The 26,225-nt window shown below is 44.6% G+C and overlaps 1 long non-coding RNA gene across 2 annotated transcripts; it reads left to right on the forward strand.

Moving 5' to 3' along the window:
* Nucleotides 1–602: 602 nt before the first annotated feature.
* Nucleotides 603–25,791, forward strand: LOC105275670. 2 transcript variants are annotated; one of them, XR_893272.3, is made up of 4 exons: nucleotides 603–2,282; nucleotides 2,350–2,475; nucleotides 23,888–24,061; nucleotides 24,576–25,791. It is a non-coding gene; the product is annotated as an uncharacterized LOC105275670 (long non-coding RNA). The 2 variants fall into 2 exon arrangements; XR_002193023.2 differs by lacking the exons at nucleotides 603–2,282; nucleotides 2,350–2,475 and adding an exon at nucleotides 20,816–21,122.
* Nucleotides 25,792–26,225: the final 434 nt, after the last annotated feature.

Raw genomic sequence — 26,225 nt, forward strand, 5'->3', positions numbered from 1 at the left:
TGCCAGTAAATGTAACAATCAATACTAATTTAATCGCTCCTGCATCGTTCATTGTATATAAAAAAATTCTCTCGATCGGATTCGCGTTCGCATCCACCGCCGCCATTTAAATTTGGGCGAATTACGGAGGGACGAAAACGATGAACTTTATTTTATTGCTGAAGCGAGGGAGCGGTCTTCAGGCTCTTAAAGGTAGAATGTGTTTCGTATCATCATAGGGGATTTACCGTTATCTCTTTCCTATCCATAACGTTCCCGCCCGCCTAGCAGCCATTTTGAATACATTCTCACTCGAGGAGAGTTATCCGCGAAGCGTTTCGATTTCCCACTTAAAGTATCTCATATGTACACACGCTCTCTCCCCGGATGAGAGAGGATACGCAGAAGTAAGACTCGAGAAGAGGAAAAAGCAAGGAAGAAGATTTCTAAAAATGTTAAGTGAAAATTCAGTTTTCATCGTCAATCCCCGTTCTTCGCGCATTGCATCGAAATGTCGTCGTGCATCGCGTTACTCTCAAACATAAATCGCGCGTTATCGATCGAGAAAAGGTACGGTAATATCATCGAATTTTTTTTCCTTTTTTTTTCGAGCGGTGGTTGCTTTCGCATTCAGATCTCGACGGCGCTGAGTAATATACCCGGACGAGGGATAACTTTTTTTCGATCTTCCCCCGAATAGGAGAAAGAGAGGGTGCTGTCGGGCGGTTGAAAGTAGAGAGTGAAAGGGAAACGGTGATCGGTATTGGCTCGCTAGCGGCGTATGCTTATTTTAATTGAAACAGTCGAACACCACCGCGCGCCACCTTGCTTCCACCCACACCGCCTCGTTGCCTCTTTCTCTATTCCTCTTAGCCGTCCTCTCCCTCGCCCTCCCCCGCGGAAGGCGACAAATTCTCCCTCCATTCTCCCTCCGGCGCCCCTACTCGTGTTAAAACGACCTACCGCCGCGCTCACCCGAGGATATTGTTTCAAACGAATATGCAAATCATGAGCCAACCCAGAACGTGGTCCGCTGTAATTTCTATTGCTTCCACCTAGCGGGCGACACAAATAGATATCCTTAACGCTCCCCAGATCTAAAGGAGAAACGTGCGCCGAATGTGCTCCGCGCGCGCGAGAGAGATTCAACTCCTCTCTCTTCCTCTCCCACCCCTCTTTTCTACCCCTTTCTCCTCCTGTCCCGCAACCCCCCATTCCTCGCGCTATCAGCGACTACGTACCAGAATTTCCGCGGCGGGGAAAAGAGCGCAGGCAATTCTGCTCAAAGATTACCATTAAGGGTGTAAACAATTTTCATTAAGCCGGGGCATCGCGTACCCGCCACGCGCCCCTCGACTTTATCAGTAAACTTCAAGGGCTTCAGATCGAAGCTGCGCGCTGCAAAGTTAAAAATTTACACTCCACGCTGGCTGGCATGCACGTGGCGTGGCGCCGGAAGTGAGAGAATTTCTCTTTCATATCGGCGAACGAGCACTGGAGATAAGGAGAGCGTGCAATCACATATTCACGTGGAAAGTGTTTGATATTGATCGACAAGTTTCTCTTGTTTTACCAATATATGTAGAGACTACGGAGAACGGTATGCAACAAAGCAAACTTCATACGCAATTCGAATAATATTAAATAAACGAATAAATATCGGAATGCTTGAATTACAAGTTGGACAGAGTGCCTGGCCAATTCGGAAAATATTCCAACGACAGCACGAGAAGTTTCCAGAATCTACAACAACCTACTATTTACGGATCGGTTCTTGCGGGTGACGAGATTGATTGCAAAAGTTGTCGAAAGCGTGTCTCGATACATATAGAATACGGGGCGCTTCTAATTATCTGCGAACAAAGAGACGAAACAAGTGGGTCCATGTCCGTTGAAAAATCTCGCTGTGCAAGTTATCGCAATTTATACAGCCCATGAAATATTGTTTTTTTTGCACTGACTATTTTTTAAGATAATAACGTTAACATCAATGCTACTCCATTCTAGCACGTGGCTAATTCCGCCTCTATTTTTCTCTTACAGCAAGAGTCAACGAAAACTCGTAGTGGCACGGCGACACGGGGATATAATCGGACACTGCTTCTGAAAATCAGATTCCCTCAGCTAAGAAGGGAACGAGATCGATGTCCTCCAGCCAGTCCGGGGACGCTAACCTCCCCGGCTCCGAAGCCCGGTTAACTAAGTGAGAGAGTGACCCGTACTTTGTTCCCTCGCGCCGCGCCGGCAGGAATATATTGATAGTCAGCTCAAAACTCCATTAGGGCCGGCCGGAGTATTCTCTCGTAAATACGAAAATGCTATCCCATTATTTACTGGTTAATTGGATTAATGAGACTCGTTATTCCGTAGAGGGCCGTGACTCGCGACCCACTCCGAGAGTCGCCCGTGTCGTAGAAGAGAGGAGAGTTAGGAGGGAACGGGTCACCCGCCAGCAGAGGGTCACAGCGGGCGAAGGACGAGAGCGGAGAATAAAGGGTAAGACCACGTGGACAAATATGTCCCGACAAGTCGCTGACACGCGCGTGCACATAAATCGCGTGCGCTCACGGTGTACCTTGCTACGTAATCGTTTTTCTCTTTCGAATTTCGTCGACAGAGCGATCCTCGATCGAAGTTCCGCAGGATCTTGTCGAGATTGCTCATGCGGTGCGAGCGTAATTTGATAAAGATGCATTGAAAGAGGAGAAATTGTACGTTCATTCTCACGTAAGAGAGAGGGAGAGGAAGAGCGTAGTTTTGGACCTTTTTAATTAAATATTAAATTTCTTGTGCGACATGAATGATTGCTCGTTGGCATTAAGAAGCTTTCCGCGCCAACTCGGCCGCTTTCATGTTTCGACTCACCGCACCACTGGCGCGTTAAGGGCTCCGGAGACAATTAATTATTCCTAATGCCTCCACAAAGTTCGCGGTGCTTCGTGCCGGTTTCGATTATTCGCGTGTTATTGGAACCATAAATCAAAGATTCTCTGAGAAAAGCTGAGCGTCAAACCCAAATTCCGCGGGAGGGATACACTTTTGAAATGGCAAGCCGACTTCATTAATCAGCGGCAACGCCGTGTGTCAAGGGCGCCGCACTGTGGATACCGTATTATATGGAATAAAATTAATGAGATACACAGAAATACACTCCAGTTCCGGCTCAACGCCGCGCGAGCGCGCGCGCGCGCTCGCGCGACTCGCAGTTCCGGCAGAATGATCTCCCTTGGACCCGAACTCGGGTGCTGTACGTATCGTTCACTGCTCCACGACTGAATTAGACACCCTTGACTACGTACGTACGTGTGTATGATTGTACATGTTATTTGAGAAACAAACTCGAACAAGTAAATGTTTCTCAACCTGCTTGCGAGATGAAATTGTTGATATAAAAACTAGTGATAAAATCACACCCCCTATTCCTGTTAAGTTTTGCGCGAAAAAGATTTTGTTTTACCATCAACTATCTTAGCATAACCGTAATTTTTATTAATTTAATTTTATTAATTTAAATCATTTCCGCCGCAAACATGTATAGATTTATCTATGCTGTAGATTTTTAAAAATAATTTATATTTCATCTCCTTCTTTTATTTCTTATTCTGTTCAATGCTTCTTTTCCGTTTTTTGTTTGATACAACTGTAGCAATTGTTAATTCAATTCGGCTTTTACATTTTTGTTTCAATGATAGTTTAGCCGGTACCGCTAATATAATCTCCGCACGCGTGAACGTATGGCACGTTAATTCTCATAAAAATGGCGAGATTGCTGCCCAGCTAAGCTCTCGTAGCGTAGTGCTATTTAGGATATATCCAACTAGTTGTGCAGCTCGCGGTCCGGTAATAGTTGGAGCGCGAGAACATCGCCTGAAGGGCGAAAGGACCCGTCGCGCGGTCCCCACCATCCCCGTCATCACGCACGCGACCGCTACCCGCAAGCAAGTAAGACAGAACGAGAAACGTGGACAGCGTGCCCGCTGCCGGAAAAGCGAAGTGAGCATGAGAGAAAGGGAGCGAGGAAGAGCGAGAGAACGAGAGAGCAAACGAGGAAGGGAGGAAAACGCGGTGAGAAACGGAGAGTGGGTTGTAGCAGCCTCCTGGTTCCCCAACGGGATAGCCCAAGGGGGGTGTAAAGATGGCGGCCGAGGAGAGGGAGAGAGAGAGAGAAAGGACGCGCGTCGGTTATGATAAGGCGATGCTTTAATGACAGCGCGTTTCTATGGCAACGGGCGTGTAGGGGCTGGCCGCCGCGACGCCCGGCGTCGGTCAGCTCGGGGGGTGGAGAGTGCATTGAGCGGCCAGCCGCCATACTAGTGGACACACAGCCTCGATTCTCAGGGATGAATTTCTCTGTGTGCGCACGTGTGCGTACGTGTGCGTGTACACCCATGCCATTCTCGCTCCCCGTTTTACTCTCTGCTCTGTCGTTCCTCCTCTCCCTTGATGCACACACGCGCGCGCGATCGTCCTTTCCTTTCCTCCCGCACGCTCGCGAGGTGGGTTCTTCCTATTCTATTTCTGCCCTTACATCCACCTCCGCCTTTGTCTTCCCATAGCTGAGACGCAAACAGAACTAGCGATGATGCAATCCGTTATCCGTTTTTCGGATTTGCCTAAATAAACGAGACGTTTCCAAATTGTCGGATGATCATCGCTCGGATTCATCAACTCGACGAAATATATATTAATTCTCTACTAAAACTAGAAATTATATATTAGTATTTGTTATTGTGAATTTCTGGAAAATCCGCGTAATTATAAATTAAAAATAACTTTACCGTGTGATAAATATCAGCGGCGAAAATATGTAATAATAAATAATATAAAGTTACGTCATTAGCCATTTTTGCAATTGCTTACACCGCGCTTGCCGCGATGCGGTGCGTCGCGATTTCACTTTACCTATTCTAACCGAACGTTAAGCCATACGTAAGGATTCCCCAAGTTATTAAGCGGGTGCAGAAGTTTCCCCATGAAGTTCGAATTCCCACAATTAAATGAAGCGTACGACCCCCTGCGTGCGAGAATCTAGAATCCACCTCACCTGCAGAAATTGCTCGGGACACGTTAGCCTTTCAGCGGGAACATTTTAGGAGAACATCAAAGAATCTTTAATCGTTTTGCGTGCGATCCCCTTCTTCGCTCCGTCACTCGGTGGATATTCTCAATAAGCTGGTTGCCCTTCTTCAAACTACACGTACCGCTAAATATACTCATCGATGCTATTGTCATAATTCTCGTAATAACATTGTTATAATTCCCGGATCATCAAAACTATGCGCATAACTGCTTTCTTGTCTACTGTTTAATTAAAAATCGAAATAAAGATTAAAGGATCAAGAATGCGTCGGGGGATATATTTGCTGAAGTAATTAACATAATCGCGATCCGTTGGTTCACGCGATCTTCCCATCGCGATATTCACGGCACGACCACGCCGATAGTGGTGCGATAGTGCATGCCAAAATGCTTGTCGTCGAAAATTCAAAAGCAAATCTCCGTGGATGGCGCGGATATACATACGTGACGGCGGGGGGGGGGGGAGGGGGTGATAACGGAATTTCGTAGTAGGAACTCCCGGGCGGACAAACCGGGCATCAAGAGTATCCGAAAACACACAAGGGATGTTTAGGGGAACGCAAACACACCGTGTCTCTGCATTATGGATGCAACGGAGTGGACCACCACCCTAGCTGCACCCCCCCCTCCCGCCCCTCGATCTCGTCCCTCTTCCTCCCGCGTTCCGCGCGTTCGCCTTCTCTTTCCGGCCCTCTCCAACCCTCTTTCCATCCCCGTATGCAACGTACGCGAGATGGTTGGTCGGGCTGGCTCCGGAGCTTCACCCCCGCTCGCATTTATTTATAATCAAATTCCATGTATACCGGCAACCGGTGCGGTGGCGGTCTGAATTTCTATCCGAATGTGTACACACTCGTCCGCGAGGAGGTAAGCGCGAGCGCGGACACGACACACACACGCATACACCCACACGCACCCACACACACAGATATATACGCAGGCACACAAACGCGTACACGTATGAACGAGGATGAGCAACACACAGACGAACGCGCGTGAGATCGAGGATGGATTCTTCCACCTCTCTTTCTCTCTCTTCCCATAGCGAGAGGGAGCGTGAAGGCGCGGATTCGCTCGGCGGTCAATTTAAAAATCAATATTGACCGAGGAGCAGCCAATCCTTTATTTATCGACGCGGATTGTTGGCTGCACGGGAGAAACGCGCCAAGAAGATTGCTGCTCTCTCTCCACCCACCCCCTTCTTACCCCTCCCACAACATCCCTTAGGTTTCCGCTGCCATGTTGTTCCAAACGCGTCCTGAATAATGCGGTCATCCTCGTTACACTCCCTCTTTAGACCTTTATGTTACAGTCCGCTTCTCATCTCGGCAATGAAAGTTACCCGAGGAAATGCGAATAGCTTACAAATTTTCCGAGCGCCTCGTGTTTCACGTTAATAACGAAAGAAATAAAATTTGCTTACGATTAGCAGAATGAAATTAGATTAAATATATTAAATGTATTATATGGAATGTGTATTATCAAAATTGAAGAAAATTTTCATTAAATCAGAGATGATGTCTTTAATTCTCTAATGCGCGTGAAGATGAACTCGATAATCATGCCGTAATCGTCTTGCAAGATGAATTACTGAGTCCATTTTTTGGATTGATCGTCCATAATAGCGGGTGTTTGGGATTGTGGGCTGATCAAAGCAGGAACCAAGGCGGAGTCGGAAAGATGTAAGACTCAGCATCGAGGGTCCGACCCTCAGTATCCCTCCGACTTACCCTTCGGCAGGGTACCCTAACAGACATGATCAAGAAAAATGATATCACCCGCTCAAAAGCAGATGACTTTTTGCGCAATGGCGAACGCAGCTCCTGCTCTAACCAAACTGCCATTTATTCTCGAGAAACGTGGTTGCGTTGTAGCAGTCACTTGGAGAATATATTGTTATATTGTTTATCTGTTGCTTGATATACATGATTATTCTTGTAGAAAAGTGTATTCTTGCCTCGATCAAAATTTACAACAAAGAAAACTCCTAAATCTGATATATCATGCATCGAATTTTTATGCAATATTACATCGCTATTTTTATATCTTTAATATTTTGTTTCCAAGTGTAGTAACAATTATAACTACATATATTTATATACATAATGTGTCTATATTATAACATATATCTACATTTCGCACAGACATGGTGCCCTGCTCAATTGCTAATCTGCACCGAAAGTGTCGGAACTACGAAAGGACTACCCTCTCCTCGTATATGCATATCCGATATGTCCATCTTCGAGCGCGACGGACACGAGGCGGTCGTCGCGCAAACAGATCAATGCTTCACGTTCCAATATAAACAGTATTATTGAAACAAAGCGGGCGGGACGGAGGTGTAGCGGGATGAAGCCTGGCGCGCGCGTATGAAGAGGGGACCGAGGGTATGAAGTTGGGGCAGGAAGAGGACAAGAGAAGCGGTCGGGTGCTTCTCTCTCTCCGGCGAGAGAGAAACAGAGAGAGAGAAAGAGAAGGAGAGAGAGAGAGAGAGAGAGCGAGAGCGAGAGGGAGGGTGGGGTGAGGACAGGGGGAGCGAGAGTGCGGGGAGCGGGCGGATGGATCGTGGGTGGAGGGTCGGGGGGTGGAAGCGACCCAGCGAGGAGGATGAGGGTTGATGTTTCTGCCGTTCCGCTGGGTTGCGGGGAATGAACGAGGGGAGAAGAGTTATGTTGCCGCGATATTGTGCTGCGCGGCACGAGCGAACCTCGAGGGGGTGGCTTCCTGTTCCACCACCCTCTCCTCCTCCACCTCCGGCCAGGGGTCCCCTCCCTCCCTCCCTCCTTCCCTCCCTCCCTCCCCCCGCCGTATTCTACGTCGCGCCATCTCGTCGTATCCTCCTCTGCTACCCTCTCCTCCCCCCGTCTCATGCCGACCGCGCTCCTGCTTTCCCCCTGTCAGACTCACGAACCCATCGACTGTCGATTCTGTATTATATGTCAGGACCCAAACTCCTTGATGCGCGTACCGCTCCGCCGCCACCTTGCCCTCCGTCCGCCCTTTTCTTATATTCGCCGGTAACTTATATATAGCGCTGTCGGTGTTTTCTTCAATAACGAGAGAAATGTATCTCCCGCACCTCGAATTCGTTCACGGCAAAAAAACGCCGTCTCGCGATCCGACACAAAAATTGATTCTGTGCGATATAGTGATTGGGATTGGAGTACAGCATCAGCGAAAATTTTAAACTTGACGCGAAGTAGATTTATTATTTCATCATTCTTTAACGCTCTCATTTCCTTTCATCTTGAATTAAAAATAAGATCTTTATTCTATAATGTTAAAATTTAATGCCAAGAATATTTTATGAGCAAAAAAAAGAAGAACAGGTAATGTCAATATAATTATATAGAGTAAATTCATTATTAATATAAAGTATAAAAATAAGAAATAAAAAATAAAAAAGACAAAAGTCTCAATATAAAGCACAAATAAATACATAGCAACACATGTTTGCAGAATCTGTCGTTTCAGCAGTTTTGCGATAACCATTCTGCGGTAAAGCCGATAACTGGAAACCTCCGTTTCCAATCCAGACGGACATTGCGTGCGGCAACTCTTGCCTGATTATTAGCGCTACTACCGTGGCGAAGCAAGCAGTCAATCAGGGTGGCAGACTGCTCGGGTAGACGGGTAACTCGCTGGACGCAGTCAGCTCGGTGTGAAATTAGCGCAGATGTCGCGGCGATGGTTCATGCTACAACTTCTCTGTTCATTTTCCACGAGAATGGACTGAGAAGGGGATCGCGCGTCGGCCCTACTTCCCGCTACCCGCTTCGGATTTTCAGCTGCTAGCGTTAAGCAAATCGTTGACCCAATTAATCCACCCGCCTCAACGATATTCTGCAAGAGAAATTCTTCGCGAAGACGCGTAATCCCGCGGTATTATTACGATTAATCGACGAAACTAATTAGCCCTCCGGACGAAGACTCGAGCACCGCCAGCTATCCCGAGTCAAATCCATTATCCGCTATCGGATTCGGGAAATCGTCACGTACTGCGATTTATTTTGCATAGATCTTTGCGAAACGACCGGCGCGGCGGCCACCTCGTCCTTGCACGTTCATGCAAGGATACGTATAAGGAGGCGAAACAATAGCCGTATTTAGTCGCGAGAAAGGGATTTTTCATTAGGACAGCCTAAGCCCCGATGCGAAAGGATTAATAGAAGTTATAAAGTAGAGCCCGAAGAGGTGGAGGAACATTACGTGACCTGACTCCGATCGAGTCTTTCTTCAGGTTATATTGCAGGTTGCCGTCGTTTCTCATTCACCCCCGTACGGCTCATGCGCATCACATCTGACCAATAGAATCGCGTGGTCCATCTCTGCTGCTGACCAAACCCCTTGACTCGTACCACTCTTGCCCCCGAGATACATTCCTCCCGCGAAGAAGAAAAAAAAGGAAACTTTGAGACCGGTCCCCCCCTTCCGCGCCCCGTATCCCCGCTGCCCCCCGCATACCCACGTCGAGTGTGTATTTTCTAGAGGAAACCTCATCAACTCTATCGAAACTCCATTTCTTTGAACGAAATTGGAGAAGACGGAGAAATACGCTCGATTCGATAAACACATACGTATATAAAGTTAACAAATATATTAATAGATATAAAAAAATTAAGTCTCCTTTTCTCTCTCTCTTTTTCTCTCGTTTTTTTCCTAATCTCTGCATTAAGGTGAAGTGTTCATCAATATTTGAGGCAAACTACTTTATCAGACATCATTTTTCTACAATGACTAGATCAACTTCGTATGCTCTCAAATGTCCAGCTAATATCTGGTTAAATATGAAAATATTACATATAAACAGACGAAACGAATTGGCAAAGCGACGATTCGCGTGTTACGGCAGCGAATACAAGAATGCAAGGCGGGAAACGAAGAATGTGTTTTCACGAGGAAACCAAATTTAACGATTCGACAATTCGTCCTTACCCACCAATCTGGGTTTAACCATAGCGCAAGTGTCTGGAACTGTCTGCTTCGAGCATGACTGGAGTGCGACGTGAATAACTTAGTAGCTCAATTCTGCTCATAGACGCTTCAGCTAGAGCTGGCAAGACCACGTTCGGCCTTCAGCCGACGCGGCAACTACATCCATTCTTCGCCACTCCGCGGTAATATAATATTATCCGAGCATTGTGCCCGGCTAATTAGTTGTACTAACGCTGCGCAGCCTGATTACACATTCGGCTCGGCTACTGCAGACTTACAGACCTGTGAAACGTATAAAGCTTTCAGAATTTCTTACTGATTGAATAGATAGCGTTCGAGTTGGCGCAAAATCACGAAAGTGCCTCGTATCCCGATATTTGTCAAAATAGTACAGAGGAAGTGGAGTAGCTGTGTGATATTATTTATTCTTGTTACTACACAGTTACTACAAGAAAGAAGACTAAATAAAATGGAGATTTTTAAAAGGCACGACGAGTATGAAATTTTAGCACGAAATAAAAAAAACGATCAATAGCATCGACTATCCGAACGAGTTCCATTTCCATCAACAAATATTTGGTCAAAACTAACGTCCCGTCACTTGCTCGGATCAATGCAACGCTTCGCTGTTATTTTGCAAAACTTGGAAAGAATTGTACCGCTATGCAGCCAAAATAACAGTGTAATTAATCTTTTTTTTCATTTTGTTGTAGATTGGCAATAAAGCGGATAACAACTTCGTGCATCCGCGTTCAAATTAGGTTTGATTTTTTTAGGATATTTGACAATCGTAACAGCTATCTTGCTCGGTAAATTAAAAGCTTTTGGAATTATCGAATTCCGCTCTGACTTCGCTTATTTACATTAAATATCAATCGATTCGTTAAAAAACTTTGCAGTGCTAAATGTATCTGCTCACAGTATATCGAAATGGTAACAAGTAATAGTCGAGACGAGGGTTAAAAAGAGGGGTCATGCTCACACCTGATATCCTCCCCTCTCTTCTATCCGCTTCTCTCTTTCACACTCTTTGCGCCTCTCCCTCCCTTTCACACTCTCTATGGAGCAATTTATCTACATTATACCCTCAGTTGGTTTCACTGTATGTTTTGACAGGAACAGCATTATTAAATGCCCTGGCTATCTGATCCTCGACACCCCTAATATACATAATACGCCTTTTCCTTACGCGTGGCTGGTTATCCCCCGGTGACTATGCACCCCTAGAGCGCTCAAATGGTCAATCAAACATGACGATTCATCGTAAAGAGATAAAAAATTAGTCTCTCCATGGAGGAAATTATCAAAAATATGTGGAATTAATTAAGTCTGTCGCAGAAAATATACAAATTATTTATTCATCGGATCTTCTTGGAACTTAAACACAATTTTCATTTATATGTGGAAATCCGCAATTAAATAACATTTGGTAATATTTATAATAAAATAATATACTTGATATATTCGTAATATTAAACGTAAAGACGCAGCACAAATTTTGCATCTAACACAAAGAGCAATAATACGACAATCTGTATTCGCAACTAATTAAGCTTCAACGGCTTAACTAAGCTTCAACGGTGTAACGGTGTGGAAAAACGAATAGCTCATCATGCAAAAGCGATATATATCTGCTTATCTTTTGTTCAGCGACCGTCTTCTATCTTGTCGTAACACATCCTTAATACAACTTAATGATCTATTGTTGAAATGCAAGCGGGGATGTACCATAATTCTCGACACGTTTCCCGTCACGTGGATCAGCCATTTCGTGCGTTCCGCTGCCATTCAGTAGGATTACAAGCGTACATCGCTAATTTTTCTCATGCCCACTGTCACCCTGTTATCTGCGGATGATCCGGCTCCCATCCGAGCCGCAACACGCACTGGCACCCTATAAAAAATAGGATTTCAACTACCCCCATCGAAGAAAAAATGAGACAGCTAGATAAGCATTTGACGTAGTGTCACGGAGATCCGCAATCGTCATCGCCAAGTACATTGCCTTACATTGCATACGACGCGATTCTTTTTGCAATTTAAGAAACGTATTTTTCATTTATATGATCGATTGCACGGCACGAGCGTTTTGTGCGCGCAAAAATAACAAGGGTCAGCGTACCAGGCGCATAAGATGGAATTAATGCACTCGATTGCGAATTAATGCATTTTATTTATTTGAATTATTGCACTTGATTGAAGCAGATAATGCATTGTTTTCCTTCTGTGAAGATGTTACTATTCCAGTATACATTTCGCAAACGACTCAGAACATTTAGATATTACGAAATGTTTTTCGTTGTAAATATATGTACATCTCGTATATGAATTAATCCATGAGAAATTTATATATTTTTAATCTCAATCATTATAAATATAGAACTACACTAGCTGTGGAAATGTGAATAAGTAAGAATAAGCAGTTGGGAGTTGGGAGAGCCAATTCCGTTCGCTTTTGCGTGTAATAAGGAGAGATGGGCAATAATTGCGGTACAAGTACGTGCTCGCGCCAGATAGAGTTTAATTCTGGGCGATATTATAATTAAGTGGTTCCCACGTAATGGTTAGCGTCACGTCAAGCAGTAACACCGACGTTGGCGCTCATCATACTGCTTAGTTCAAACAATCAACGACCCGATGGTGGCCGTCACGCAAACCCATCTTTTGCCTTAACCTGACGTGTCCTAATATTTAAGAACAGTCTTATATTAAGAACATAAGGTTTTAACTACAAACGCAGACATCTACATCTACATCTTCGATTTCCCCAAAGATTGCAAAAAATAAACTATGTCCTGATCAAATCGTGTATATGTATATACATATATATATATATATATATATATATATATAAGAAATTTTATAATATAAAATAACTTATGTGCTGCATAAAATTTAACATATTAATTTGTTATATTTAATATCATGGAAACTCCAATGACGTAATCCTATCTCGATCGAAGTTGCAGTTAGTACAAAATGTACATTTAATCAATCAGCATTCATGTTGATGAGGAACACGTCTTCCATCATGCGAATTAGCGTACGTCAATCTGGATCAGACTTAACACGCCGTTGAGTCGAGTACTCCACCGATCGCCGAACCGCAACCGGAAATTGGCCGCTTGGTTATCAAAGTTTGCGGTTTGCGTGTCTGCCGAGCTGAGCGGTAAATAGGCGAAAAGGGAAGGAAGGTATGGGCGAATAGGGTGGGATATTCCCATTAATAAGCGAGCAAGAGATAGCCAACTCGTTGGATTAGGGTGCCGAAAGTAAATATTCATTTCACGATTGAACCGACACCAGCAGACAGGTAATGTATTTTTTTTCTCTCCCGCCAAGGGCGCTACCGTTCTAGCACGGGTTGCACGAGTGATTTTATTAAACCAACGTTCGGCGACAAAATTAGTTTCTCTTTTATGGCGAAAATCTAAAAAATATATATTTTACGCGTAATATTCCGATAAATAAACAAACGTATTCTCGAATTGCATCCGCACTCAACCCGCGATTGTTCGTCCGGCGCGATGGCGCGCGCGCGCTTGGAATCAACGCGCCGACCGCGGTGCGGATGTCGTCGCCGAGTTGAATAATAAATTGCGCCGTTAATTGAAACAATTAATTAATAATTCATGATAGGCAAGGAGAATTTGCCGGGCGGATGATGAGCGAGCGAGCGAATAGAGGCAGAGTCGGTCGGAGGGGTGGCTGGCGGGTCGTCGGGGTTGTGCAGCGAGGCAGTCGTCGCGGAAGCTTGTAATTTGCGTCACGATGCGCAAAAGCGAGACAGTGTTGGAAAGTTGCGGGCGCGAGAGGGACTCGGATGGATGTATATACGTCTACACCATCCTGAATATAATTTACTTGAACAAACTAAAATCCCCATCGAGCGCACCACTTCGTCGCGCTTTCTGCCGCCGTAGCGTGGCGTCCTCCTTTTCCGGTGGGTGACGGCGAGGGTTGGAAGGGGAAAGGGGGGGGCGACTGTCGCGTCTCGTCGCCTCAGCAACTCTCGGCGTCGCTCGTACTGCGAAACCCGATCGGTCCCGCTCAACCCCATCGTTCCGCGATTCGCCCCTTTACGAATACTTTATAAGCCAGAAGACGCGGCCCGATGCCGCCCAAACTTTATTCTCTATTTATGTTTACTCGCGGCGAAAAACGCGAGCTTTCCCCGGCAGGCTTCCTCGCTTTTTTAAATCAATCCGGCACTAAACGGATTGTGCCGCTAACAAAAGACACGCAGGTTGCAATTGCATAGAGTGCCGTAGCAGAATTGTGTAAAACAACCAGTTTTTTTCTTACATTTGTGTATTATTATATGAAAAATCTTCAACGAGTAGAATAAACTATCATCATGCGAAATTTTGTGAATGTGAAATTATCAGAATTTATTATTAATTTATAAGGAAATTTTGATGACTGACTGACCGTCACAATTCTGTCTAATTATCTTCCAAGTGTTTATTGGAATCGAGTATGAGTAGACTCGACATATCTAATAACATTACGACAGAAACCAAATTTAAATTCACATAAAGTTATAAGATAAAGTTCCATCAGGTGAGAATGGAGAACACGCATCGATCAGTCAAAGATTCTAATCAGATCGACTAAGAGCCAGCTCAATCGCGGCTTCCTCGGTGAGATGCGGTTCAATCCCCATGTGCGGACGATAAAAATCCAAAAGGATGGAAAGCTGCAAGTTCATTTCATAGGGAAGGGCAAGAGATGCGCGGGACGCGGAAAGGGGAAATGGGGTACAATCAGTAGGAACGGCGAGACGGGGTGGCGGGCGAGCGGGGAGAGGGATGAACCGCCGTTCATAAATCTCGATAGATTACTAAATCCCGGGTTTGATGAAACCCCGGGCTGGGAAGATACATACACGTATGTCACTGCGCGACGGTTACGCGTACACGCACGCACGTAAGCCGGTGTTGGTATCGCGCTAGCTCATCAGGAGCCGGGCGCTGATAACATTATCATAAAACGGCAATATCGCGCGGATATTGACTCGACGAAGTCGAGCGCTCAGCTGCTGCTTACCGTCGAACCGAGTTTAAGAAGTAATCTGGAACGTGACATCACGGCTTACACGACTTTTTCATATGCAAATAACCGGAGCGGAACGAGTTGGGACTTCAGAAGTCACGTCGACTTTTGAGATATGCAGCTGCGCGTTCCTCATGCACAACTTACCTCATTAAAACGACGTAAAGTCAATCCATTTGCTAGGAAATATTTGTGCATTTTATTTTGCAAGAGAAATTTTACTCCAATCATATTAGCAATATATTTCAGATTTCTTATCAAGAACGCATCGATATTATTCATTCCGTGATAATCTTAACATTAAGATCACAAGATCTGAGAGACGCATACGTATAAATGTCTCTTGCAACCTATGCCAAGATTTCTTCATCAAAAATCTTTATCGCAGTATCTCATTTTATGCGAATACCACGTAAAACTGCCGCAAAGTTCGAGGAGCGAGACACCGAGAAAATCGGTGTGAAACTACCCCATAGCGCATCGTTCTTCCGTCTGTCTTCTTCTTTGCCTTTCTCTCCCCTTTCTCACTCCGCCAATAATGTCTAATATAGCAGAAGGCCTAGATGATGAGACTTCGTCCCGCCTCAGTTCAGTTCAGTTCAGGTATTAGATTATGAATATTCATGGCGGCGTGTCTGCGCGGGTGCTTCATTACACCTTCACCCCGCGCTCCCACCGTCTGCTCGGCCTCCGTCTCGGTTCTCCGTCTCGTCCTCTTCTTCTTCTCCACCCTCCCGCCTACTGATCCGGCAGCAGGCGCGTCAATCAATATGCAACACCACGCCGCGCTTTGCTTATCTTCCGCAGGTTCCGTAACCCGCGCAGCCTCGCGCAAATATATCTCGCCGGGCGATCTGCGTGCGAATATCTTTTCCGATTCGTGCCGCGTCTTGCGATGGTAATGATCCGCGAACGAATCGATGCTGCGAACCGCAGGATGACCCGATCCTCCCGGATTTGATATTCCGATATTCGATATTAATTCGATATTCGTTATAGGCATGATAAGCGAGATCGACGCTGGTGAATTAAATACGACAAGCCCATTAATCGCCCTTACAGAACGAATTCAACGGACAAGCGTGTCACTGAAATATGCAATTCTGAGATTCGCTAATAGAATGTTTAATGGCAACAATTAAGGACAATTTAACCGCGTCGCATTTAATCAAATTGATTTCTTTTATTTAATTTGACAAGGCGAAGCGTTTAAAATGGGATATTTCTAATATGATTAAAGTGGACACGTATACAGTGCAAGGGAGTACGTTCGACAAGGTATATTAGGTTCGCGACCTGGTTTATGAACTAATGCGTTGTGTTTCGTCAATAATGTAGGAGTTTAAATACGGCGTTTTAAATAAATGACAAAATCACAAACATGATTGGCTATTACATTTTAAATATCACCAACTATTTAATCTTTTGGTTCTGTAGCTTGAATCTCAATGATACTATCATATCTAAATTAATAGCAACAACATGCGGAAAGTAGTACGTGAGATCATCCATATATACATCACTAATCAGAGGCCCTTAAAATATTCGCATTACAAAACTCAAGCAAATGATTACTTCAATCTTCTAAACATGTCTACATATTAAAAATGAACGTTATCTGTTCACAGGTATGTAAAATAAAATCGATAAGGAATTGTGACATAATTCGTCGCTTAGTACTTGTAAAACAAACGTAACATGATTTAATAATTACTTTGTACAAGATTTTTTCCTCAAAATCAGAAAACATATAAATTAAAAAATTTGTTACGAAAGAAGCCGATTTAATTGATGTATTGAAATAAAGATAAAGGCCGGAAATCATATATGTGAAATAATGTAGAACTCCTCTCTTCCTTTTTCTTTCTTTCGCCTCTCATAATTCAATAAAACATAGAACATTATACGTCTCCGCTATTCTAGAATTGAAATCCCTTTAAATCGCCTACGATCCACATTTCCACGAAACTGGCTTTTAAATACTATTTTACTCGGGCGCACGACAAACTTAATAAGTTCCCTAATTAATCATGAAGATCTGCCTTGAATCATGACTCGCGCGAAACGAGCTTAAGGTGGTTAAGCTACGTGGGGGCTATTAGCGGTGGCGCGTATCAGCCCCGTGATTGCGCGTCGCGCTCGCCCGGCAGACGGTAGTAGACACGTCCTATTAGTCACTTGGCTGGCGATCGGCGGGCACGATTTGGCGCCCCACCGTCGATGGAATTAATAAAGCGCGGCCGAGCAATCTGCTCTTGTGCTACACACCGTGCCGGCCACGGAGAAAGGGGACACACGAGCGGCGCGTTGGCGGCGGCGGCAATATAGGAAAGTAAGGGAGCCGGAACCCGGAATCAACCCGTACGAGGGCACGGGGGTCGGGTGACAGGAGGGGGAGGGGGAGGAGAACGGCGGGGGATAGAATCCCCGTGGCGACGACGGCTGCGACTACGACTCGGACGGAACCTGCATGATTTGATTAGCCTCAGATTGACCCCACGGGCCATCCCGAGCGTTACACTCTCGCTTTCTATGCGCGCGCCATGCGGGGCTCTAATCACTCACGACGAGACGATCCTTTTTACTTCCACGGTCCATCCCCCTTTCCCCCGGCCTCGCACACCATCCGCCTTCATCCCCAAGCGCTCTTTTATGCTGCGCAACCGACGGCCGCCGCGCAGCGCGCGGGTGTAGCGCCCCGACGACGGGGCACCCCTTCCCTCTTCCGCGACACCCTCGGCCCTCCGCACCATTAGTCTTACGCCGGGCACTTTATGTCGGGAAATTTGCAATCTTTCCATTTAATATATCGACGGTGCGCGGTGGCTGGGGGCATACGATTTGAATACATTAGCTGCTCGACAGGAAGGCGCTTCTCGCTTCTGTCTCCTCGGCACGAATACCATGGTCGATATACGTCGGGACAGCAGAACGCGGGGGGGACCGCCACATCACGTGAAGAAGTTCGCCGAGTTGCGATTCGCGATTTTTTCCTCCGGAGATAAACGGCACTTTACGGTGCAAAAAGAGTTTTTTGTATTCATCGTTAAACGATCCGGCGCGGGTGAATTTCCGACTTGTTTGGCGAGTAATATCTGCTTGCGGATCTTTCCATAACGTTCACTATGGTTTTTAACATGTTGTTAGATTGTACATTTTGCTAGATTGTATATTTTTGTAATTTTATGACTAGTGTTCCTGTATTTTTAATGTTTTTAATTTACTCATATCTCATAAATAATTATTTTAATATTTTAATAGTTCTCGATCTCTTTATGTTAATTTTTATTAAGTCTATGTACGTGTATGAGTATACATATATAGACACATAATACAACGCAACACATTATGACATATTTTCTTTAATACCTATATGTCATTAAGTAATTAAAATAATTAAAGACCTTCATGCATCTCCATTTTATACGGAAGTAGATGCGATAGTCTCCAATAGAACATAATGGAGATAGGGATACGACCAGAATGAATACAAGAGATCGGATTAATCTGAAACAACGCGCATAAATGTAGTTAATATTGGACATAAGGGGACGCGCGATATTAGTCAGGGTGCTACCCTCTCGAATCACGTCCACCAGCCACACCCTGGAAACGAATGATGTCGCAGCTCATATTCGGCATCTGGTTCTCCACAAGCGCACACAACGACTTCTCGCACTTAATCACGACTGTGAATAAAATATAAAATTTATATTGAAACATATAATTAAAATGCGTAAAAAAGACTCCATTTTATTCGCGTGATACAGTATCCCAAAAGGAAAGAAGAACAATTTGAGGGAGCATCATGAATGAACGAATTGTTCATTCCAAGGACAAGATATAAAAAGACTTGTCGCCGAAGGCACAAGATTTGTTGCCATAAAGAAAATTGCTTGGTGCTAATGAAGAAACATTACCTTGGCAATATTGCGTCCTTATTCGCTGTATACTGTCTTGCATTTATGGATGAGAAGGCAAAAAGGATCAATTCGAATAAATGCGTTATTGCGCGTTACTGACGTCGAAGAGAAACGTGTTAAAGGAATGTACATGTATGCACATTTATTAAAATCTATTATGAGTATTATTATCTATTACAAACTATCTTATTTACAGACAGAGAATCTAAACCTATATACTGTTTTCTGAGAAAAGAATCTAATTTAGTTTTACGAAATTCTTAGCAGTCAGTCTATATTTAGCAAAATTCTAACTTAACAATTGCCTTTCTACTTGTGACTTAATTATATAATAAAATAAAACGAATTTTCGTATCAACGAATCTGGAACGTTTCGTATCACGCTGCATCGTGACATTATCACCGGGTTGCTGCGGAATTTCGGTAGGGGGAGTATCTTTCTCTCTTGCTTTCTCTCTCATTCATTAAAACCTTCTCGAGGTCTACGCGGTAGATCGATCGGTGTTTCCTACGGCCAGCCTGACAAAGAGATACAGTCAGTAACACGCCGATGATTTGTGAAACTGTCCGGTCAGCAAGTATGCCAGAATGTGTATGGCTTCGCGCAAGCGCAACCCCTTTTTCCGGCGACCCCATGTATTGACGCGGTGGTCACTAGCAGAACTAGAGAACCCTCACTGACCAGCACCCCTCTATTCCGTTCGGGCGTCCATGGAGAAGGCTGTATGTCTTACGGAATGCCTATGATGCTTTCTCCCAGCCCCTCCAAATCCTCCTCCGACTCCCTTCGGTCCCCCGGTCTATCCCACCACACACCCATGCATCCTCAACTTCCAAGCACTCTCCAGCATCCCCGAGTCTGCCTCTCTCTGTCTCTCTGTTTCTCTCCGACCCCGACCCCATCTCCTCTGACGGCCACACGCTCGTGACAAGTGCGAGGCGGCCATCCAATAACCCGCACCGGCCACTGGCCTCCTCCGACTCCCACCTTCGACGCCGCCATAACCAGCCAACTTATTGAGGGTACGGAGGAATTAAGAAACGGAAAAGAGGCTGAGGGAGAGGGTCTGTTTTTCGCGTCCCTATTTTTCTTCACAATCTTTTGGCCTTTATTCGTGCCTCACTGTGCACTGAGATACCGAGCATTTGACACGAGATTGCTTCGTTTCGTTTTTGGTTTGCTCATGTAATCTTGCGTTGTATTGAGAGTCAATCGGAATAAGCATGTTACATCGGATATTATACGTCAATCGCAATAAGCAAGGAGCTGATTTCTTCAAAATCGTCGTACAAAATGAAACGCACAAAATGCAACAATATATTCACATTATTCGCTCTTTTCTCTTTTATTGTTAGCAGTTATTACGCTCCCATGTGACTTTATACGTTAATGTTATTGCATGAACTGGTAGACTTACCGATCAGAGTTAATCATGGACGCATTACTGATCGTAAACCTAGTCCAAAAAATAATAATAATCTAACCAACGAACGATACTGTGCATTATCACTTCCCTCGACGTCTACAGAAGTACTATCGAGTGCTGAAACCTATTCTTTCTTCATCGTTTTTAAACCTCCGTTATCAAGACTCATCGTAAGCGGTCACACATGAAGAACAATCAATCCACCATAAAGTACAGCTGGAAATAACAGGTGCCCGAGTGAGTGCTGTATAGCGTTCATCCCGTATCTCGTTCAGACGAATGGATGAACACGCGTGTGCTGACGGTTATAGTCCGAAACGCTGGAGATGAGGCACATTTATATGGGCACGCACACGCGCAAGCAAGTCCAGTAGTCGGTCCAGTGGCCGTAGCTGCGGCCGGCAGCTGCGGGGGTGGCGATCGGGGCTCTCCCCCCTCGGCTGTAGGAGGGTGGCGAGGCGTTGATCAATACGTGAAGATAGAATCCGATGCTACCCATCCAGCCATTCCGCCCCCCTTCTGTCCCCCCCTTTCCCTCTTTGTCCCCTTGGTTCCTCTCCACCATACGCCAGCTCGACAACGCTACAACCACCGCTGCCCGGTCCGGCTGAGGGTATCGCGGCTCAATCGACTGATTTGTCACCCACGCATCATTTTCTTCGAAGGAAGGAGGGTGAATTTCTGGGAGCTTACTGCGCTCGAGCCGTGTAACGTTTCCATTGGTGTAAGTAGAATGTTTAATCCCATCTCATTGTATTGCAACGCGTAAGCGAACGTGAAACTGTGATTTTCTTTTTCGTTATCGGTATTGGCAACCCTTAGCGAAGTAATCATGATTATACATCGTTTTGTTTGTAATTCTAAGTTAACGCGTTGCTGAAATTCGTTTTCGGTTTGTAACAGACGCGCAGCTGACAAATTTTAATTTTCTGCCAAACATAAGTTGCTACCCACAACTCAATATGAATAAATTCAATATTTATGACAGAAAATCGATAAGAACCGTATTTTATAGCACACTTTAGTACGCAGATAATTTACAATGCCTCAGAATCATGTGCCTATTCATAATTTACGTATAAATAAATCGACTCACGTCGATTACAATTAATACGATTGCGGTCAGTTTTAATCGCGATATTGTTTAGCAACAAGATCAGTTGCTCGGAAAACGGAATTAGTGGCGGAATATTAGGATAGCGAAAATAACAGGTAATTTAACACAGCGGATTAGTGCGATAGGAGGGTCTAGAATTTTGCAGGCAGGCAGAGGGAAAACGCTAGTCCGGTAACGGGGCTCGCTCTGAAAGGAAAGTTAAATCCCTTTACAGTTTATACGACGAACGTTGGTGTTCCCAACTTAGCTGGTTTAGGGTCATAAACCTTGCCCGAGCATGCAGAGGAAAGCGCATTTATAACTAACGTAACTCGTATCCCGCTTAGCTAAATAATTAAAAGATACGAGAGAAGGCTGAGTTACCCTCCAGCTACGCTCTGCCCTCATCGCCGTGAACATTACAACCAGTACAACCAAGTCTCAACTACTCTTTAACTGTTAGCTACGCTGTATACGTTGTACACTACATTTTATCATTAACGTTATCCTTTATGACACGTACGTGGAAAAGAGCAACCCGTCGTGGACATGAATATCTTCATTTTAGTGAATTACATCACTCGATCAAACTACGTAGTCCGACTGAAGAGTTGCGGCAAAAAAAGAAGAAATTCGTGTCACGCAAAAAACCAGATTGGATAAACGAGCATACGGGGGATGATAAGGGCACGGTGATTGGACCATTGACGGGAAACGGTTTAACGTGTAAGAGGCAGGGACTAACGTTAGCTTTATGTTAATCTCGGCTAGCGGCGCTGCGGCTGACAACGATGCTGTCGCTGTTAATATCGCCCGGTGACGTAGTAGTAACTGGCTGCCGGTATACCTGCCGGCCAAACTGCACTGCGCCGACACAGTCTGGGAGCGTACGTGTGGCGTATGCAGCCCACCGCGATACGTACTCTCCTATGGTATACGCTTGGGGGGTGGTATCGCACGATATGGTGTGGCTGTACCACCGAGAGGGTGGCGACAGGGGTGGCAATCAATATGGGCCTCAACGCAAACACGGCGCCGCTGTTGTACTAACATCAAATAGGCGGATAGCGACCGGTCGCTCGCCTCGTGTGCAGTGTCTACTCCACTGCTCTGTATAAACCAACCGCTTTTCGATATTTTTCGCCCAGCCGATTGAAGCCGACCTCGATATGTAATCTTGCGCGCTAAGACGTTGTCAGGGAAAACAAATCAGTTTGTGCAAGTGTAATTCATACCACGGAGATGAAAGATTTATATAATATATAAAGTTTATTATCCCTCCCTATCGATTACGTCAATATGTACTATCGATATGAAAACAATATATTGCGATGCCAATCGCTTGCCTCTTTCCAGCCTGATTTCTTTTTAACACAAAATGAACAAAAGTATTCTTGGATGCGCTTTTGAAAAATCTGCGCTCTCGAAGTAAAGAATAACAGAAACGGTGAAATTGTAGAGAGCGTCGCACAATAAATTCAAGGATTGTCGGGATTGCAAGGAGCCTACAAAATTCCGCAGGCGGAATTTTCTTGGACGAAGTACAGTATCACGCGGGCCCCGCGAGCTTACCGCGCGCAGCGACGCTTCTCCCTCGACAAGGCGAAGCAAAAATTCGATGGCGGGGACAATAGCCGAGAAATAAATTATGCAAGATTACAAAGAAGGCAGCACGGGTCGAGGGGACACTTTATATTATCCGGGGACAGCGGTAGCATAATTGCCACCCGGACCATCCCGCCCTCGAACTCTTCTTCCTCTCTCTCTCTCTCTTTCTCAGACACTTTCCTCCGCTATCGCCGTCCTTTCCCCGCCCCCGTCCTGTTCCTCGATAACGCTCCCGGAAAATAAAAGAAGACGAACAAGTTCCTCGTTATGAGATGCGAGCTGGTTTCTTGCCCAGCTGTTTTCCGCCCCGCACCACCATTCTTTAGTAAGATTTCCCCAACGTAAACATCCCGGCTCTGGTTCCGGCACGCTACTCCACTCACTCCGCTCCATTCCACCCGATTCGATCTTACCATCCGCACTTTGTCGATCTTGCCACGGAATGGGCTACGCTTTGCGTGTCCATCAGCGAAAGCGAAATTGTATTTGATACGTTTACACGACGCACGCACACATCAGTATTAATTACTAATTAGCAGAAAAATATTTCTCCCTCTTTCGATTCACTCTCGAAACGTAACTAAATATCCTAATAATTAAATTAACAATTAAATAAATATTTTTTATTTTCTAGTTGAGCATGCATATATGCATAGTTTTCCAACTTTCGCAATTGTTGGGCTATTTCGTAATTTGTGTCTCCTCCATTGACGAAAAAAATTAATGAACGTGTATATAAGCAAAAATATTGAAGACAATTGTTACGATGAAGATGGTCTTCTTAGGAGGACAAGGTGCACGGTGATGGAAACGTAAGATGTTAATGAGGCTGGAGGGTTGGCATTCCTAGCGGCCTTCCAAGACTTCCAAAGATTTCTCTCTGGTGACGTCAAGATTCTAATCCTCCAAGAGTCTTCGTTCAATCTCGACGCGCATGCCTACTCTAGTTTTTCTCAAGCGTGAGTAATTTATAATAATTCGTGGAAACAGCACATAGATGATGTTACATAATGAAAAAGGATTCTTCAACAATAGTGTATTCCATAAAGATTGCATAAACTGTCTCTGTTTTTTATCATTTTATTTTTATCTGCTTTTCTTCTCGTTTATAAAGTAAAATCTTTAATTACAACTTTCAAAAACTAAAAACATCGAGTTTAATCTATAATACTTTTTTAAACATTATTACATTACTTATAAATGCATTAATTCGCATGAATGAGAAAGATCGTAATCAATATTTATTATTATACATAAATAAGCAAGACGTTATCGATTGTGACTCAGGTCTTACATCTAAGCAATATTTATCAGAATTACGTTTGCTTCATTTATTAGTCTAATAAATTGTATCTCTCGATTAAAGCATGAAAAATTTTGAAAATGCGACCATAAATAATGCTCGAAAGTGACCAAAAGTAACCATTTTCTTGGTTGGAATTGCTTATCTTCATTACTCTATTTTTTTTCCAGACACAATGGTGCGCGGTAGCTACCCCTCGTTCTGAAATTATTGTTGCTTGGGGTGGAGCATACAGCGAGGGCGCGGCGTATCATCCAACAGATATGATAACCCTCGGCTATGGGTTGGTTCGACGCAACGGACCAATAACGCTCCACGGTGTTTCATTCATAACCATATCATAAGCATAGCACCGCCCATCGATGATAATTCTCTCTTGCGTGTTACAAAACTGTATTTCTTAAATTTTACTTGTAGTTGCTGCAAACCTCAATATTTTTATTTATTCGTCATATGTATATATCTCTTTTTATAAAACATATTTCGATTAGGCTTCTTTAATTGGCTTTCATTAATACGAAAATTTAATTTACTCATTTTAACTTTAATGTAAAAATATGTGATATTCAACTTTTTATATTTTTTGTTAATATAAAGTAGGAATCTCGTGCATGTTCTATGTATATGCGAAAGTAAGTCTAACAAGTAGAGCGATAGTCTCACCCAACCTTGCCAATTGCTAAAATCGAAATCAATTTTCGAGATTCTCTTTTTCAAAACGGAAGAAAATGAGAAGGAGAAGAAAGAGAGAGAGAGAAAGCCTAATCGTAATCGGTACAAAAGTCTTCGTATTACAATTTTCTGAGAGTTCAAGAAGATTGCGAACGTCAGGTACAGCAGAACGCTTAAGACGTTTGAGGAGCAATGAGGGGGTGAATTGCGGTGAAAACGTTAGGTCGAAGCAAAGGGGATATTCGGGGGTGGAAGGACGGAGGGGGAGAGGGGTTAAACCAAGAGATAGAGGGTAGCTGTCACAACCACGCCAGCCGTTACTTCTGCTCCGGTAAATTCTGTGCTCGCTAGAACATCGAATGATGTTCTGCCGGTTCGTCTGCCTGCGATCGGTTTCTCTGATGCTTTAACGAATACTTTATCTTCCTTTTTCTCCTCGTCATGGCGTCACGAAGTTACACATACGTCTGATATTTTTCGTGAGAGATCATACGCAGCATCGAGAAGAAGAATAAAATTACAATCATAATGACACGGAGAAAAATCACGCGTTGGCACGATATGAAATCTTGAATACGTATGAAATCCTCCGCCGACCGCGAACGAGCATTCGAGAAGCAGGAGAAGCGAAGACGGCACACCGCGGGGGAAAATTGCGGCGCGATCTGTTTCAACCGTGGATATCAACCCCGCATCATCGCCCACGAGAGCGTTCAGCCGCATCCCGCGCGGAATATCGCCCGTTTAAAAAGGGAAACGCCGCCGAACGCAGGAGAGCTTTTTCCCTCCCCCCGTACGGCGTACGCATCAATTTATACGTAGCGTTGAGAAATCAAGCGAAGGAAGCCGCCACCCCAACGCGCGCGCTGCGCCGCACCGAGTTCTCGGTAAGCGGCCCGTTTATGCGCCGATGGGGGATGAAACCGAGGGGTGGTAGCTTTGTTTTATCCTTATACGAGTTCGGGCTCATGATGTATCCTGACAAGGAGCATGAGCGCTCCTCGATCGCGAGAGACAAAGAAAAAGATAGATACGGTGAAGGGGATGTTCGCGTGATATGGCGAAGAAAGCAAACTAAAACTGAAAGGAATACATTGATATGAAACCGCGATTGCCATTTTGCCACGCTAGAATTTCCTTTATTCCGA

This window comes from Ooceraea biroi, chromosome 8 (assembly GCF_003672135.1).
Source record: "Ooceraea biroi isolate clonal line C1 chromosome 8, Obir_v5.4, whole genome shotgun sequence".
In the NCBI taxonomy this organism is placed as follows: domain Eukaryota; kingdom Metazoa; phylum Arthropoda; class Insecta; order Hymenoptera; family Formicidae; genus Ooceraea; species Ooceraea biroi.